Source organism: Pecten maximus, chromosome 4 (assembly GCF_902652985.1).
Source record: "Pecten maximus chromosome 4, xPecMax1.1, whole genome shotgun sequence".
NCBI lineage: Eukaryota > Metazoa > Mollusca > Bivalvia > Pectinida > Pectinidae > Pecten > Pecten maximus.
In genome coordinates, this window is record NC_047018.1 from 15,983,502 (window position 1) to 16,002,488 (window position 18,987).

At 39.2% G+C, this 18,987-nt stretch overlaps 1 protein-coding gene across 2 annotated transcripts in view; it reads right to left on the reverse strand.

Annotated features, from left to right (window-relative positions):
* The window catches only part of LOC117325366, a 202,530-nt gene that overhangs the window by 136,400 nt on the left and 47,143 nt on the right, over positions 1-18,987 (reverse strand). The window lies entirely within an intron of this gene.

Consider the following 18,987-nt stretch of genomic DNA (forward strand, 5'->3'; position numbering starts at 1 on the left):
CTATAACAAACAACAGGAAAACAGTATAGTGTGGTAGTCTGTAACAAACAACAGGAAAACATTCGAACACTATGTTGAACAAAGCATGAAGCACAATTTTTCATCAATTGTAAAGTTTTACAATAAAGTACAGTGAGATATGTAAATAAATGATCTGTAAATATGAAAATCAGCTAAAAGCTTGTGAACAACTTCCTTATTTGGTCTGTGAACAAGTTCATTAATTGGTCTGTAAACAAGTTAATTAATTGGTCTATGAACAAGTTCTTTAATTGGTCTGTGCACAAGTTCAATAATAAACAAGTTAATCAGCAAATATTTTGGTCTGTGAACAGCAAGCTTAATATGCTTGCTTTAATTCCATGAAAGAAGTTAATTTTTAGTCATTTATATTTGTTTTATGAAGTTTAATTCCAAATGTCCTTTCTAGAGAGGAACATGTCAAATGTGTGTCAATGAAATACTAAAAATACTGTGACAAGGAGGAATTATCCAGGATACTGTGACAAGCCAAAAATCTCCAAAAAATTGCTATATGTTGATATACTTAAGAAGCTAGATTATTTTGATAATTTGGTATACAGATAGGGGATGAAAAAACATTGTCTATTAAATGTCAGAGAGATGTTTTCATATTTTGTCATTTTCACAGTCATTACAAGGTTGTTATCCTAAAGAGTAGTGTGCCATGTTTGAAAGATTTACCTAATACAAAATGTATATATATATATATATAGTAAGAATAAAGTTTGTGTCCATGTGGAGTTGGTAAATATAGGAAAGATTTAAGTTTGACAGCCATATATATATATATATAGAGTAAAACTTTTAGATACTTTCTGTATTCATTAAATAGTTGTAAAGTATCGCTAAAACGTTAGTGAAACACACCAGTTGTCATGTTGAATTTATATTTTTCGACCATACATATATATATATTAAATATGATACATATTCCACTGCAGCCACTTCATCTCTACAATAATGTTTATCCAGACTTTGACATATTAGTATCAAAATTATTCAAAATAAATTTTAAAAAAGCAGGAAGCTTGAGATAATGTTTCCCAACATTCTGGTTATGTGTGCCTTGAAGTTTGAGATGAAGGCTACATATATTGTCCCTCCTATTAATGTGCCGGTAGTGATGGTTTCCTGTGAACAGATATCAAGTCTAAGGTTTCATCTGCTTCTGGTCTATCAATTTATCTTGAAAAAACTTTCTTCTGTAAAATAATTATTTAAAAAGGGACAGGATGAAGTTAGAAATTTGTCACTTAGACACATCAAATGAGGCGTGCTGGTGGGGGGTGAGCACTAGTTAATTACCAGGCTGTAAGTAAAGCTAGGTGGTATTTTTACAATAGCCCTAACACTGTATCAGGTTGGAGACAGGGCTATCTCCTTACCAGGCCACTATTTGATCTGCCACCAGATAGGTCTGTAAGCCCCTATACTATTTTCCCCTTCAGAGACCAACCTGATAAATGTGGCTGTGAAGTAGGTATGGGGGGTCTACATCATTATTTTTCTCTAAATGAACTACTCCCTTAGGGACTAGGTATTTAAGGGATATCAGGGAGTCAGTAAATGAGCAGTGACCCCCTAGGGGTTACAACCTCTCTGATACACATTTTCTGCTGGTGTGAAATTGATGAAGAATTTTGCCAGGAAGTGTGATATTCCCAAAGAGAAAAACTAGTGCTGGGCTCAAAGGTTCTACAGCTCACAAGTTTACAAACAATCTCCCCCAGGGAGAGGGGCTGTAACATCTCCCCTACAAACAACCCCCCAGGGGGGAGGGGCCGTAACATCTTCCCACCCATACTAGATAACTTTAAACAGCCCTGTGATGATATTATATAAACAACCTTTGATGGATGGAATTGGTGTGGAGAACACTTGTTGTTTGTATAAACAGATTTACCCCCTAATACCTCTCTGTGCCTATACCCAATCAGGATCAATGTCTCACAATATCACAGCCAATCAGTATCAATGTCTCACAATATCACAGCCAATCAGGATCAACATCACACAACAACATCAATCATACCATAAAATCATAGTAATAAAAGACTAAGGTTCAAATGACTTGTCCAAACACAAGTCAGTGAAGGTTATCAGTTCCATTTGTTAAATTTATTTCACTCCTTCTCAAATCTTAAGCACAATTAATCATAAGTGGAGATTCTACATTTTGAATCTGATTATGTCCCTAAATTCGGAAAATATCAAATCATTCATGAAAAGTGTGTTACAGTATATAACTATGAGCAATTCATAATTTTTATTTTGCCGGAGATTCTGCAAAATTACAAATATTCCTCTGTTTCACAAAATAAACATTTGTTAGTTTTGTAACATCAACACACTTTATTCAGTTACATGAACATTCTTATAGAGTCAAAATAGATGACTGTTTGTATCTGCATAATTACTTGTTCCTGATCACACAAGATAATCATTTGTATCTGAGTACAAGAGATGATTATTTGTATCTGAGTACAAGAGATGATTATTTGTATCCGAGTACAAGAGATGATTATTTGTATCTGAGTACAAGAGATGATCACTTGTATCTGAGTACAAGAGATAGTTATTTGTATCTGAGTAAAAGAGATAATTATTTGTATCTGAGTACAAGAGATGATTATTTGTATCTGAGTACAAGAAATAATTATTTGTATCTGAGTACAAGAGACAATTATTTGTATCTGAGTACAAGAGATGATTATTTGTATCTGAGTACAAGAGATGGTTACTTGTATCTGAGTACAAGAGATGATTATTTGTATCTGAGTACAAGAGATGATCATTTGTATCTGAGTACAAGAGATGATCATTTGTATCTGAGTACAAGAGATGATTATTTGTATCTGAGTACAAGAGATGATTATTTGTCTAGGAAGTGGTTTAGAAGTAATGGCTACCCAGCACAGTATAAGACAATAATTGTTATCGAACAGGCGACTCTCCAATCAAAACTCTTCCAATATTCCAGTATCTGGTGTACAGGATAAACACTAGCCACATTAACTAAATCAACCAAAAGGATTGGAATATTTGGTGATTCTCTGTTGTCAGTGCATTGTTAGCGTGATGTTGATCAGTGTGGACCTGTGTTAGAATGTCTGTGGAGGATGCTATCGCGCATGGATTCCTCAACTTTTAACATCAAAGGCAACTGTACCATTATACATGCACCTCCAAGTCTACAAAATGTCCTCGTTTCATGAAGTGTAAAAACTGTTTGATAGATTGTAGAATCTTTTTTATTTAGAAAATTCCACAACATGTACATCCAGTAAGTTGTAAACAAGGTTTCAGCTTCTATATATCAATTTATTATATAGACAGACATAAAGAGATTTAATAGATTACCTCTGTTTTTATTATGTTTAAACCATAAATGTGAAAAATCTCACTTTGAATCTTTGGAACGAAGAAAACTTTGACCAAGGAGCATTCCATGGTTAAACAACACCACAAAATTCTACCCAGGCGAGGTGAATCGTCGGCTAATTCTACATATCTTGATAGACCTAAAATATATTATTAATTCCATATTTTTCAAGAGTGTTTGGGTCAACAATTAAGAGGATTCCCAGTATTTACCTTCAGAATGAAGAAGTTGTCGGTGGGAGCCATTTACATCTCTGCTTGTATTAAGCTGTTAATCAAGCTTATCAGCAATTTGTGAGAGGATGTCACGCCCGTGTACTTGATTCTAAAATATACTTCACTGATATCAGACCCTGGGTACTAGATTATAACGCCCCTAACCCCTTCCCCACAGTCCTAGATGATAACACCCCAAATACTACATTATAACACCCCCACCCCTTGGGTACTAGATTATAACACCCCCAGATCCAATCCCTTTCCCCAACCCTCTGGGTACTAGATTATAACCTCCACCACCCCAACCCTCTGGGTACTAGATTATAACCTCCACCACCCCAACCTCTGGGTACTAGATTATAACACCGGCCCCTGGTACTACAATGTACATTATAACACTGGCCCCTTGTACTACAATGTACATTATAACACCGGCCCCTTGTACTACAATGTACATTATAACACTGGCCCCTTGTACTACAATGTACATTATAACACCGGCCCCTAGTACTACAATGTAGATTTTAACACTGGGCCCTTGTACTACAATGTAGATTATAACACTGGCCCCTTGTACTACAATGTACATTATAACACCGGCCCCTTGTACTACAATGTACATTATAACACCGGCCCCTTGTACTACAATGTACATTATAACACTGGCCCCTTGTACTACAATGTACATTATAACACCGGCCCCTTGTACTACAATGTAGATTATAACACCGGCCCCTGGTACTACAATGTAGATTATAACACCGGCCCCTTGTACTACAATGTACATTATAACACCGGCCCCTGGTACGACAATGTACATTATAACACCGGCCCCTGGTACGACAATGTAGATTATAACACCGGCCCCTTGTACTACAATGTAGATTATAACACCGGCCCCTGGTACTACAATGTAGATTATATCACCGGCCCCTTGTACTACAATGTACATTATAACACCGGCCCCTGGTACTACAATGTAGATTATAACACCGGCCCCTTGTACTACAATGTACATTATAACACCGGCCCCTTGTACTACAATGTACATTATAACACCGGCCCCTTGTACTACAATGTAGATTATAACACCGGCCCCTTGTACTACAATGTACATTATAACACCGGCCCCTTGTACTACAATGTACATTATAACACCGGCCCCTTGTACTACAATGTACATTATAACACCGGCCCCTTGTACTACAATGTAGATTATAACACCGGCCCCTTGTACTACAATGTACATTATAACACCGGCCCCTTGTACTACAATGTACATTATAACACCGGGGCCCCTGGTACTACAATGTACATTATAACACCGGCCCCTTGTACTACAATGTACATTATAACACCGGCCCCTTGTACGACAATGTAGATTATAACACTGGGCCCTTGTACTACAATGTAGATTATAACACTGGCCCCTAGTACTACAATGTACATTATAACACTGGCCCCTTGTACTACAATGTACATTATAACACCAGCCCTTTGATATCACTTCTGTGAGCCCCTATAATCCCATAGAGTGTTGGTTGTAACACCAATGCCTGTCTGAGGTGTCAACATCCTCAGCCATCCAGAGAAAAAATGTGTAACAGAGACTTAAACCCACAAGGAGGAAGTATCACTCTCCAGCCCCCTTTTACCTGGATCATGTACATGTATAACCACAGCTTATCTGATACATTCCTTATTCAATGTAGTTACACCAGATTTTCATTATATTTTACTCAATGCTGTAATCAAAGGGTGAGGTTTGGCCAGTTATCAGGAATGTTAATTAAATCTGACAGGCATATCCATGACAACACATTAGCAATGGTTAAAGGGGCACAGGGTCAACTGATACAGCAGCTGATAGGGGTCAAAGGTCACCTCACAGACAGCAACTGATTAAAGTTCACAAGCCAAACAAACTGAAGGTTGCCCCTTATAATTGGTAGCAACTAAACACTGGTTTCATTAAAAGATAACGTTCACACAAATTTCATTGATAATTTCCATAATATATGCGGACTAGGGATGTCACTTCACTGTTGTCAATGCACATTACTGTACAAGGTGTAGATACAAGGAAAAAATGTACATCACCTCATTTAATGTTTAAAATAAACTCGAAAGAGATTTTTATATAGAGAATGGTCAACCATTAAATAGATGTTACCTGCTGACTCAGCAGTTCTAGTGATCTGATTATCAGTCCTACCTGGCTCAGGTCAACTGTCTGAGTTAACCCCACAGGTAACCCCACCAGTAACATCCAATAGGTTACGACCCAGGCAGCAGACATCTGACCTCCCTAGTAAACTACTCATATGTAAATTACCAAAATTAAAAGTTAATTTAAGGTGTAATTCAATTATTACCCCAACACTTATCTACAATATCCTGACCCTGGCTCCAGAGCTCTCCTAAATAAGGGAATTTACAATAGGGGGCTGACCCCCAACCCGACACGCCCCAGACACCTCATAGATTGTGAGTCCCAGTTATCCTACAAAGCAGTGTCAGGATGTAATATTTCAAAATATAGAAATAATTACGGGTCTGGTTGACAATATAACTGCTTATTATTGTTGTTTGAGTGTGATTGTATCGGGAGGGCATTGCAATTACAACTCAAGGACTAGATACCTATTTAATACACTGTTAACAAATACACAGGTGAGTCTGATGTTCCAGCGATAAGTGAGTGTATGGCAGAGGAAACCAATACACAATTTGTGACAGGTAGATACACCAATATAAATGGGCTAAATTACCCCTATCAGATTGTCATTAAGCCATGTAAGGCCAGGTGTAGAACAGGAAATGTCCATCTGTCTAACCCTCAAGCTTCAGCCTCCTCCATCAGCTGTGTAGAAATCGGTAAGCCATGTCGCCTGTTTCTCAAACATCTAGTACCCATTGATTAAAATGTTCACCTTTTTTGGCTCCTTTAAAAGCATTTTTATAATAGATTTATACTTTATTGATGGGCCAGGTAAACCTTACTTACCTGTGAAGGTCTATATACTTACTCTCACCTGGCTGAGATAAGTCTCCAGGCATGGGGCGAGATTAATTATCAGGAAGTACGAATCATCGCATCTCAATTGTCCTTCGTGAAAAGATAAAGTTCAAAGCGAATCCGTTAATCCCACCAGTTACAGGTTCAAAGTGAAATCTGAATATTGTACTTTTCTGCCTCTCTGGGGCTTACCCTAGACCACAAGTGTTGCCTAATTTGTGGCGGTACAACTTTAGGTACATACAGTAATTATATGTCACTACTTCCGCTTACACTAAATTAAACTTTATCTTTTATTAAATATATAAAGAGGATTATATGCATTTTCTCTTCATTAACTTTCAAAAGTAACTAACTTAAGGTTTAAAAGAGTAATAAATTATAGGAAATTCTGTGACTCCGCATATCATAGAGTATTGTAATTGAGTTCAAGTGGGCTTGTGTGAGGAATCCAGTACAATGTCCTGGGTCAGATATACTGTACTGAGGCACTGTATTAGGCTTATCATATGGTAGCTCCGTCAATACCAATGATTCTGTCCCTTTTTTGGGGTCAAAAAGGTCTGACCTTGATTGTTAGTCACATAATGATACAGGACTGACCATTAAATATTTCTGTTGTACAATGATCTAAATCAGAATTGGTCATAAAAAAATCTAAACCAGAATTGGTTGTACAACAATTTAAACTAGAATTTGATGCCATGGAGATTTGTATCATTACTTACCATGGTTTTTACCCCAAATTACTGTGAACATGTCTTAAATTTTTCTCTAATGCCCATCATGTCCAGAGAAAGACTTAGGAAATTCTCATCAAATTATTGAGCTTGATACAGAAAGAGAGAAAGATTTTTACTTTGTTACAGAGATACAGGTAATTTTTTTGTTTCACCAACAGGTGTTTTCTAGGTAACCTACAGGTACATACCAATGACAACCTGTACACATCCTTTCTTTAAATAACACTTTTAAATGTTAAGTGAAAATGAAAAAAGATACTTAAACTCAATTTATATACCACAGTTGCTCTTGTTCAAATATTCAATACCGAGAGGCAGACAGGGGCTGGAGGCAAGTTTAAATTGAATTTTAAACCAAATTCAATCTAATTAGGATTGGGTAGATTTGTATGTACATAAAGGGTGAGGAGGAAACACAGCACATAGATCACCCAGGACCAACCTAGTCATTACCACCTATTACCTGGAGCAAACTGGGAGGCACAGGGCCCCCTGTGGCTGCCTGTCACCATTTCCGTTGTAGGGGCCACCGTTTGTCCCCTAGAGACACGATGATCCCAAGGTCAGACTCCAAGGTCAGACAGTTGACACACAAATCCATTGAGAGGCTGAGATTTTGGGGTGGGCAGACACTATTCAGGGGTGTAATGTAACACATCTAACGTACAGAAAGGATGTGGAACATGATAATACATGTAAGTAACGGGCCTATATAAAGTGTCGCTGTGACCTCTGACATTTCCATATAGAGTGCCGTAGCCGACCCCAAGCATTGATTCTGTACCCCTATTGTGAGACACCTTCAGTTTGTTTCTTTATGTGCCGACAAAGAAGTAAACGACAGAGAAACCGGGAGAAGCTATGATAATAAGCCAGCTCATCTGATTACTAAACCATCCATACAATGTACATTATATCAGCTAGTAGATTAAACCCTGCCCATGTGTTACAGCTCCTCCATCCGATATTGATGGCTTTTTTTTAAGGTCTGCCCAGATAGATTTCAATATATTACTGCAAGTCATTTGAGGAGATGTTTTTCAATCTTTAAAAAAAAGTTATTACACAAGCTGCGAGTCTGGCTGATCGTGTTGGTAAATTACAATGGTAACCTGATCGCCACATTTGTCGGAGACAATATCATTTGGCTCTCGACATCATGATTTGGTCACTGCAGACAGAATAAAAATGATAGCAGATCAAATTGCGACAATATAATGTATTAATACAGCCCCTGACGGCACTGTTTACACAGGTAGAAGTCAGCCTTTGTGCGATCATAGCGCAGAGTATCTTTAGCTTTGATTTTAAAGAATTGAGTATTATCTGTGATTACACAACGATTACACACCAACAACCAAAATTCCAAACAACTCCACAATTACGCTAGATTGATCCATTGATATTTAGTTATTTAAATATCTCCTAACACACCAATTTTTTCGTAGTTGTCTTATTTTGGCAGAAATCCAACAGAACAATATATATTTTATAACATTGCTGCTGTGTTATTTTATAGAGAATCGCAAATTCCTATTATAAAAATTATCAAAAAATACTATCAACAAAGTCTTAACGGGCATCTAAACAGCAAATCCAGCCAAAACAGTTGATATTTTACAAGGCTATACATCCCTACTAGGGTGTTATTTAATAGAAATAACGGGCTGTTTCCTCAATAAACTAAAACAGGAATGTAGAAGTGTGTAAACTTATTGGGACATTTCCTCAGTGAACTAAAACAGGAATATATGGGGGTACAGCTGACCTGTACTGGGGTACCTACCTGTAGTATTGTATGGGGGTACAGCTGACCTGTACTGGGGTACCTACCTGGGGGGGGGGGGGGGGGGGTACAGCTGACCTGTACTGGGGTACCTACCTGTAGTATTGTGTGGGGGTACAGCTGACCTGTACTGGGGTACCTACCTGTAATATTGTGTGGGGGTACAGCTGACCTGTACTTGGGTACCTACCTGTAGTATTGTGTGGGGGTACAGCTGACCTGTACTGGGGTATCTACCTGTAATATTGTGTGGGGGTACAGCTGACCTGTACTTGGGTACCTACCTGTAGTATTGTGTGGGGGTACAGCTGACCTGTACTTGGGTACCTACCTGTAGTATTGTGTGGGGGTACAGCTGACCTGTACTGGGGTACCTACCTGTAGTATTGTGTGGGGGTACAGCTGACCTGTACTGGAGTATCTACCTGTAGTATTGTGTGGGGGTACAGCTGACCGGTACTGGGGTACCTACCTGTAGTATTGTGTGGGGGTACAGCTGACCTGTACTGGGGTACCTACCTGTAGTATTGTGTGGGGGTACAGCTGACCTGTACTGGGGTACCTACCTGTAGTATTGTGTGGGGGTACATCTGACCCGTTCTGGGGTACCTACCTGTAATATTGTGTATGGGTACTTACACCATCTGCTGCCTCTTTTCATTGTGAGCTTCAATACATTATGTCTATTAGCTGTTCCGTATTTTGGTACCATCTGTCGTAAGATCCCCGTAATCAATCTTTAAATTAACATGATGCTTATAATGTTTGCATTAAACTGAGCTTCCTGTTACTGATGCGTAACTCAACATGACAACAACAAATCCATTTATATATTTTGCCTCCCTTTTTAAAATGAACTCAATGTACTTCTGTTTAAAATGTAACAGATGTCTCCTTTTAATTGTTGAATTCAGTATTTTAAAATCCACATTTATCTCTTTACCCCTGTAGATTTAAAAGTCTACTCCAGGTAACATATGGAGTAGATCTGCAGGCTGTTATACCCTCACACTATCAACAGGTAACAGATGGTGACTCCCCAAACTTTTACCCTCTCTCTTCTCCTTTCCTAGTCCATCCACACACGATAGCTTAGACAATATCTAAGTAAAATGATATACATTACTGGCATGCTGTATTACATAACTAAACAGTTAAACCAAGGTTTTGCTACTTTCAGATGGAATGTAGAACCAAATCTGACTTTTGCCCATGTAGCACTATACATGTATCTTACTTTTGTCCATATAGGACCATATCTTATTTTTGTCCATATAGGACCATATCTTACTTTTGTCCATATAGAACCATATCTTACTTTTGTCCATATAGAACCATATCTTACTTTTGTCCATATAGAACCATATCTTACTTTTGTCCATATAGGAATCATATCTTACTTTTGTCCCATATAGAACCATATCTTACTTTTTGTCCATATAGAAACCATATCTTACTTTTGTCCATATAGGAACCATATCTTACTTTTGTCCATATAGAACTATATCTTACTTTTGTCCATATAGAACCATATCTTACTTTTGTCCATATAGAACCATATCTTACTTTTGTCCATATAGGACCATATCTTACTTTTGTCCATATAGAACCATATCTTACTTTTGTCCATATAGAACCATATCTTACTTTGTCCATATAGGACCATATCTTACTTTTGTCCATATAGAACCATATCTTACTTTTGTCCATATAGAACCATATCTTACTTTTGTCCATATAGGACCATATCTTACTTTTGTCCATATAGAACCATATCTTACTTTTGTCCATATAGAACCATATCTTACTTTTGTCCATATAGGACCATATCTTACTTTTGTCCATATAGAACCATATCTTACTTTTGTCCATATAGAACCATATCTTACTTTTGCCCATGTAGCACCCTATCTAACTTTTGTCCATATAGAACCATATCTTACTTCTATCCATGTAGAATAAGATTTTGGTTGACTAATAGAGAGTCAGATTTTACCTCAATCAATCAACTTTACTTGATACAAATAAATTTTACTTGACTCAGGTAAAACCATCTTTACTTCACTCAGGTAAAACTATTTCTATTTGACACAGGTAAAACCATCTTTACTTTACTCAGGTAAAACTGTTTTTATTTGACACAGGTAAAGCAGTTTTTACATCACTCAGGTAAAATCATATTTTTCTTGTATCAATTAGTAAAACATTGATCACAATTTATTTGCCTCAGGTAGCATGCTATAATTACAATGTTTCTAAACCTAACACAAATAAATGAATTCTCCATGAGAGAATTTTAGGCAAGATATTAAATAGTGTTTTGTGATTAAACCCAGGTACTGGGAACAGACAGCTCCTAACTACTTCATGCATGCCATTTATTCTGAATAACAGCTATCATAGCAGTTTTCATTAAAGTATGATAACACACAGCAATACCACTCTCCCACTTTCACCAATTGATTCCTAAAGACTGAAATTAGGATTAATTGTTAATAATTAATTTTACTGTAAAGTTGATTGGCAAATATTGCAGTCAGAGCTGTATCAATAGAACATTTATATTCCTCAATTGAAAATCGATTATCTTTCATTCACAGCTAAAAACCAGCCCAAATGGAAAGAGCCAACAAGCAAACAGTAATTAAGTATATGATTCTCCAGCAGTCTGTTTATAATCTCTCTGTCAGGATATATAGATATAGGTTCATCATCATCATCATCATCTCTCTCTCTCTCTCTGCTGTACCAGGTGTTCTAATCAGTAGCACCATCTCTCTACTGTACCAGGTGTTCTAATCAGTAGCACCATCTCTCTACTGTACCAGGTGTTCTAATCAGTAGCACCATCTCTACTGTACCAGGTGTTCTAATCAGTAGCACCATCTCTCTGCTGTACCAGGTGTCCTAATCAGTAGCACCATCTCTCTACTGTACCAGGTGTTCTAATCAGTAGCACCATCTCTCTGCTGTACCAGGTGTTCTAATCAGTAGCACCATCTCTCTGCTGTACCAGGTGTTCTAATCAGTAGCACCATCTCTCTGCTGTACCAGGTGTTCTAATCAGTAGCACCATCTCTCTGCTGTACCAGGTGTTCTAATCTGTAGCACCATCTCTCTGCTGTACCAGGTGTTCTAATCAGTAGTGCCATCTCTCTGCTGTACCAGGTGTTCTAATCAGTAGCACCATCTCTCTGCTGTACCAGGTGTTCTAATCAGTAGCACCATCTCTCTGCTGTACCAGGTGTTCTAATCAGTAGTGCCATCTCTCTGCTGTACCAAATGTTCTAATCAGTAGTGCCATCACTCTGTTCTAATCAGTTGCACCATCTCTCTGCTGTACCAGGTGTTCTAATCAGTTGCACCATCTCTCTACTGTACCAGGTGTTCTAATCAGTAGTGTCATCTCTCTGTTCTAATCAGTAGTGCCATCTCTCTACTGTACCAGGTGTTCTAATCAGTAGCACCATCTCTCTGCTGAACCAGGTGTTCTAATCAGTAGCACCATCTCTCTGCCGTTGGTATTTTTTTGTTTTTTTAAATATTGGCCCCAATTTTGTTTGAAATTAATTAGTGGGTTTCCCTTCTGTACTTAATATTGACCCATTTTTTGTTTTTGTTTTTGGTTTGTTTTGTTTTATTATTTTCTTCTTTAACTTCTTCTGTTATTTAACATTGACCGTGGGTTTTTGGAGCTCCATTGGTATTCAGTATTGACTGTGGGTTTTTGGAGCTTCATTGGTATTCAGAATTGACCGTGGGTGTTTGACCGCACCTGTCTATACCTAATTCTTGTAGTGTCAAATACCAGGTGGTTTATCTTCTACACCTGCTAGTTAAACTTCACATTTTTATTGACTTTTGGATTCAAATGTTTTTATTGGTCCTTAACTATCATAAACTTTATAAAAGATGGAATTTATGCTCCAATACACAAAGATCTTTAAGAAACTGTCATTTTATTTTCAATCCACCGTACGGGACAAACTGTCTATACCACAGTGTTACCTATACTACAAATGTTTATATCAAACAATTCGCCCATAGAAATGTGGACAAAACCTAGAACAGGGCGAAAAAATACCAAGGTTACTTGTTCTTAAATAACGGAAAACCGCGATAGAAATAAACGATAAGACATAATTAGTGATTCACATGAGCTGTCAAGCGCGACCACCCGATCAGTCTCCCGTTGTCCCAAGCGACATGACTATTGTTTGTTGTAGGTATCGGTGATTATGTAGAGAAACATTTGAGTAGATAGATACGTTCTTTAACAAAAACTTCCAGTTATACCGCCTAGTCACACACCATCTTAACTACTTCACCAGTATCATGTTTTTTAAAAAATAAAAACATATATGTCAGACGCCTAACTGTTTCCATTCACAGGCAATGGAGTATGAAAAGCTGACAACATATATACAGCGCCAGTTATACGGGGACCAGGACTACAGAGGACACATACAGCTGTGTCAGCCCTGAAGGTTATGATCAGATACTCTCGGAAAACTCTTCAGAGTTACATTAATCATATGTCAGTTATAGGCTTTGTATGTCGATGAATCTGATTCCCATAAAGCATCTAAGATTTCATTATACAAAACGGGTTCAACATTGTTTTCTTCCATAAAATTCAATTATTATTTTCTTGAATTGGTTGCTATAGGCCATTAATACAAATATCTCCAGAATTTGTCACCGACAAAGGTGACTCATACGTTCATTGAAAATACACAGATTTATTTCCAATTAAGTATATATAAGAATCTGGTGTACACAATAAAGGGCCACAAGTATGTAAATCTAAATGTGGAGATGATCACAGCCAATAATACCATTAGTCAAAACCGCCAACAGTTACAAACATGACTCAGCAACAGATAAATAACTGTACATCAAAATTTGGTCGTTTTCCTTTTCTGTGCCAGTCAGGAACATGTCCCCAATCTAAGATTCACTCTGATAATTGCATCTAATGAAATAAAAATGTATACAAATGTACATGTAAGTGTATATATCAGTAAAAACTACTACTAAAGGTAGGACCAGTATCTACAGAGCAATAACCTTGATTACAGACACTTATAAAGCAGGCCTCTGATATTTGTATGATAATCTATTACCTGTTACTGAAAGCGATTTTAAATATCATCTGATTTTACAGAGACAAAATTATACTTTCATATATCTAGTCTAGACTTAATGACACCCTCATCCAATGAATGATCTGTATTAACTATCAACTATAACTTCACCACTTAAGTTATAGATGTGGTTCTGCTAAACTATCTGTCAATATAGGGTATTCACCTACACATCCCAGCACTTCTAATGGGGTGTACAGACCGTCAAAATAGTCAACTAACCTCAGCACCATCAACAGGGTGTGACTACAGTCAATTAACCTCAGCACCATCAACAGGGAGTAACTACAGTTAATTAACCTCTGCACCATCAACAGGGAGTGACTACAGTCAACTTAACCTCAGCACCATCAACAGGGATGTAACTACAGTCAACTAACCTCAGCACCATCAACAGGGAGTAACTACAGTTAATTAACCTCAGCACCATCAACAGGGAGTAACTACAGTCAATTAACCTCTGCACCATCAACGGGATGTAACTACAGTCAACTAACCTCAGCACCATCAACAGGGAGTAACTAAAGTCAATTAACCTCAGCACCATCAACGGAGAGTAACTACAGTCAACTAACCTCAGCACCATCAACAGGGTGTAACTACAGTCAATTAACCTCAGCACCATCAATGGAGAGTAACTACAGTCAACTAACCTCAGCACCATCAACAGGGAGTAACTACAGTCAATTAACCTCTGCACCATCAACGGGATGTAACTACAGTCAACTAACCTCAGCACCATCAACAGGGAGTAACTACAGTCAATTAACCTCTGCACCATCAACAGGGTGTGACTACAGTCAACTAACCTCAGCACCATCAACAGGGTATGACTACAGTCAACTAACCCCAGCACCATCTGTTGAGTGGACAGACAGACATATTGGTATGTCAGTCTAGACTCTCCTGACCGACTAGTCAAACTTTGATACATAAGTCTAAAGAGAGGCTGACAACAGTAGGGCTATAATAGCATGCCTGGATATGTTTCTTGCATCACCCTTTGAAGATGATACACACGACCTCGCGTGTAACAGGTACAAGTAATCAGATGCTTCGTCCTGTTTTATACCATACACAAAACATCAGCAAATTGGGGATTAAAATTGGCCAGAAAACTCTCCAATCAATAGGTCTCTGTGTGATCAGATACAGAGCTTGATTTGGACAGGTAAATAGAACATGGTTATATCATAATTAAACCAGGGAAAATTTCTCAGTAAAAAGACAATCCTTAATATAATCTGTGTCATTAGGAACACAATTTTCATCAAAATTCGTAAAAAAAAAACAGTTGACAATATTTCTGACATGTTGAAATGTGCCATATACGTCACCTCTCATCAATTCTTTCAAATCTGAAAAACTGATGCTGTAAATGATCAGTGAAAAGTAAACTCTGTCCTGTCTATTTATCAACTCCTGTCAACCCTCCAGTTAGAGGTTTGAGACCCTGTAAACCCTCCAGTGAGAAGTGAGATACCCTGTCAACCCTCCAGTGAGAGGTGTGAGACCCCATCACCCCTCCAGTGAGAGGTGTGAGACCCCTGTCAACCCTCCAGTGAGAAGTGTGAGACCCTGTCAACCCTCCAGTGAGAGGTGTGAGACCCCATCACCCCTCCAGTGAGAAGTGTGAGACCCTGTCAACCCTCCAGTGAGAGGTGTGAGACCCCATCACCCCTCCAGTGAGAAGTGTGAGACCCTGTCAACCCTCCAGTGAGAGGTGTGAGACCCCATCACCCCTCCAGTGAGAAGTGAGATACCCTGTCAAACCTCCAGTGAGAGGTGTGAGACCCCTTCACCCCTCCAGTGAGAGGTGAGATACCCTGTCAACCCTCCAGTGAGAGGTGTGAGACCCTGTCAACCCTCCAGTGAGAAGTGTGAGACCCTGTCAAACCTCCAGTGAGAAGTGTGAGACCCTGTCAACCCTCCAGTGAGAAGTGAGATACCCTGTCAACCCTCCAGTGAGAGGTGTAAGACCCTGTCAACCCTCCAGTGAGAAGTGAGATACCCTGTCAAACCTCCAGTGAGAAGTGTGAGACCCTGTCAACCCTCCAGTGAGAAGTGAGATACCCTGTCAACCCTCCAGTGAGAGGTGTAAGACCCTGTCACCCCTCCAGTCAGAAATGAGATACCCTGTCACCCCTCCAGTGATAGCTGAGACCCTGCCAAACCTCCAGTGAGATGTGTGAGACCCTGTCACCCCTCCAGTGAGAAGTGAGATACCCTGTCAACCCTCCAGTAAGAGGTGTGAGACCCTGTCAACCCTCCAGTGAGAGGTGTGAGACCCTGTCAACCCTCCAGTGAGAAGTGAGATACCCTGTCAACCCTCCAGTGAGATGTGTGAGACCCTGTCACCCCTCCAGTGAGAAGTGAGATACCCTGTCACCCCCTCCAGTGAGAGGTTGGAAGCCACATCACCCCTCCAGTGAGATGTGAGACCCTGATACCCCTCCAGTGAGAAGTCAGAGGCCCCATCACCCCTATGTGTATCAGAGGTGTTTTATGGAGTGTTGGGTCCAGCCCTGTCATGACCTTTCCATTATAGGGAGAACAGGCTGGTGTGAAAGAGGGGGTCATCAATAACCAGATTGAAGTACATTTAAAACCTGAGGAGACAGTTACAATGTCAGAGTGATTCTATTTAATGTACCTGTATTACAGCCCAATATATGTCCTTCAAGTCCCCAGCTGAATTCTAATTTCCTGCCATAGAGCTTCTTTAGAATTCCTCCTCTGATCAGGGGGGTACAGTATTGTCCAGCTGCAATACTGCATCCCCTTTACCCTGGGATTGACCTCCACACAGTACCCACTGACCGCAATGATTTGACCCTGTGTCGGTCCTCCTTCTAAAGGGAACAGAACAAAAGCTATCTGCTCTTGTGACTGGTGATCCCCTCAAAAAGCTGACTGGTAAAGAAAAGGTTGAAATGTGTATTTTGTGGCTGATTATATGTCCAGTTATCTTTGTGCCACTGACTGGACAGTGACCATCTCTAAGCTAGCCAGTGTTAGATATGTCAGGTCTTCATCCCTATCACTGTCCCATAAATCTTACAATGAATCTCAGAGTCTTCTCACTTTATGTCCTTAATTGCCTCTATGAATTGTACTGGTATTTGTAAACCATAGATGGAAATCTGACAGGCTGTGTGGTATTTGTAAACCATACATGGAAATCTGACAGGCTGTGTGGTATTTTTTACCATCTATGGAAATCTGACAGGCTGTGTGGTATTTTTTACCATCTATGGAAATATTGGGCCTGCATGGTTCTAGACTACAAGTATTGGACATCGAGTCTGTGTGGTTCTAGACTACAAGTATTGGACATCAAGTCTGTGTGGTTCTAGACTACAGGTATTGGACATCGAGTCTGTGTGGTTCTAGACTACAAGTATTGGACATCAAGTCTGTGTGGTTCTAGACTACAAGTATTGGACCTCGAATTTGTGTAGTTCTAGACTACAGGTATTGGACATCGAGTCTGTGTGGTTCTAGACTACAAGTATTGGACATCAAGTCTGTGTGGTTCTAGACTACAAGTATTGGACATCAAGTCTGTGTGGTTCTAGACTGTAGGTATTGGACATCAAGTCTGTGTGGTTCTAGACTACAAGTATTGGACATCGAGTCTGTGTGGTTCTAGACTACAGGTATTGGACATCAAGTCTGTGTGGTTCTAGACTACAAGTATTGGACATCGAGTCTGTGTGGTTCTAGACTACAAGTATTGGACATCCAGTCTGTGTGGTTCTAGACTACAAGTATTGGACATCAAGTCTGTGTGGTTCTAGACTACAGGTATTGGACATCGAGTCTGTGTGGTTCTAGACTGTAGGTATTGGACATCAAGTCTGTGTGGTTCTAGACTACAGGTATTGGACATCGAGTCTGTGTGGTTCTAGACTACAAGTATTGGACATCAAGTCTGTGTGGTTCTAGACTACAAGTATTGGACCTCGAATTTGTGTAGTTCTAGACTACAGGTATTGGACATCGAGTCTGTGTGGTTCTAGACTACAAGTATTGGACATCAAGTCTGTGTGGTTCTAGACTACAAGTATTGGACATCAAGTCTGTGTGGTTCTAGACTGTAGGTATTGGACATCAAGTCTGTGTGGTTCTAGACTACAAGTATTGGACATCGAGTCTGTGTGGTTCTAGACTACAGGTATTGGACATCAAGTCTGTGTGGTTCTAGACTACAAGTATTGGACATCGAGTCTGTGTGGTTCTAGACTACAAGTATTGGACATCCAGTCTGTGTGGTTCTAGACTACAAGTATTGGACATCAAGTCTGTGTGGTTCTAGACTACAGGTATTGGACATCGAGTCTGTGTGGTTCTAGACTGTAGGTATTGGACATCAAGTCTGTGTGGTTCTAGACTACAGGTATTGGACATCAAGTCTGTGTGGTTCTAGACTACAAGTATTGGACATCGAGTCTGTGTGGTTCTAGACTACAGGTATTGGACATCAAGTCTGTGTGGTTCTAGACTACAGGTATTGGACATCGAGTCTGTGTGGTTCTAGACTACAAGTATTGGACATCAAGTCTGTGTGGTTCTAGACTACAAGTATTGGACATTGAGTCTGTGTGGTTCTAGACTACAGGTATTGGACATCGAGTCTGTGTGGTTCTAGACTACAAGTATTGGACA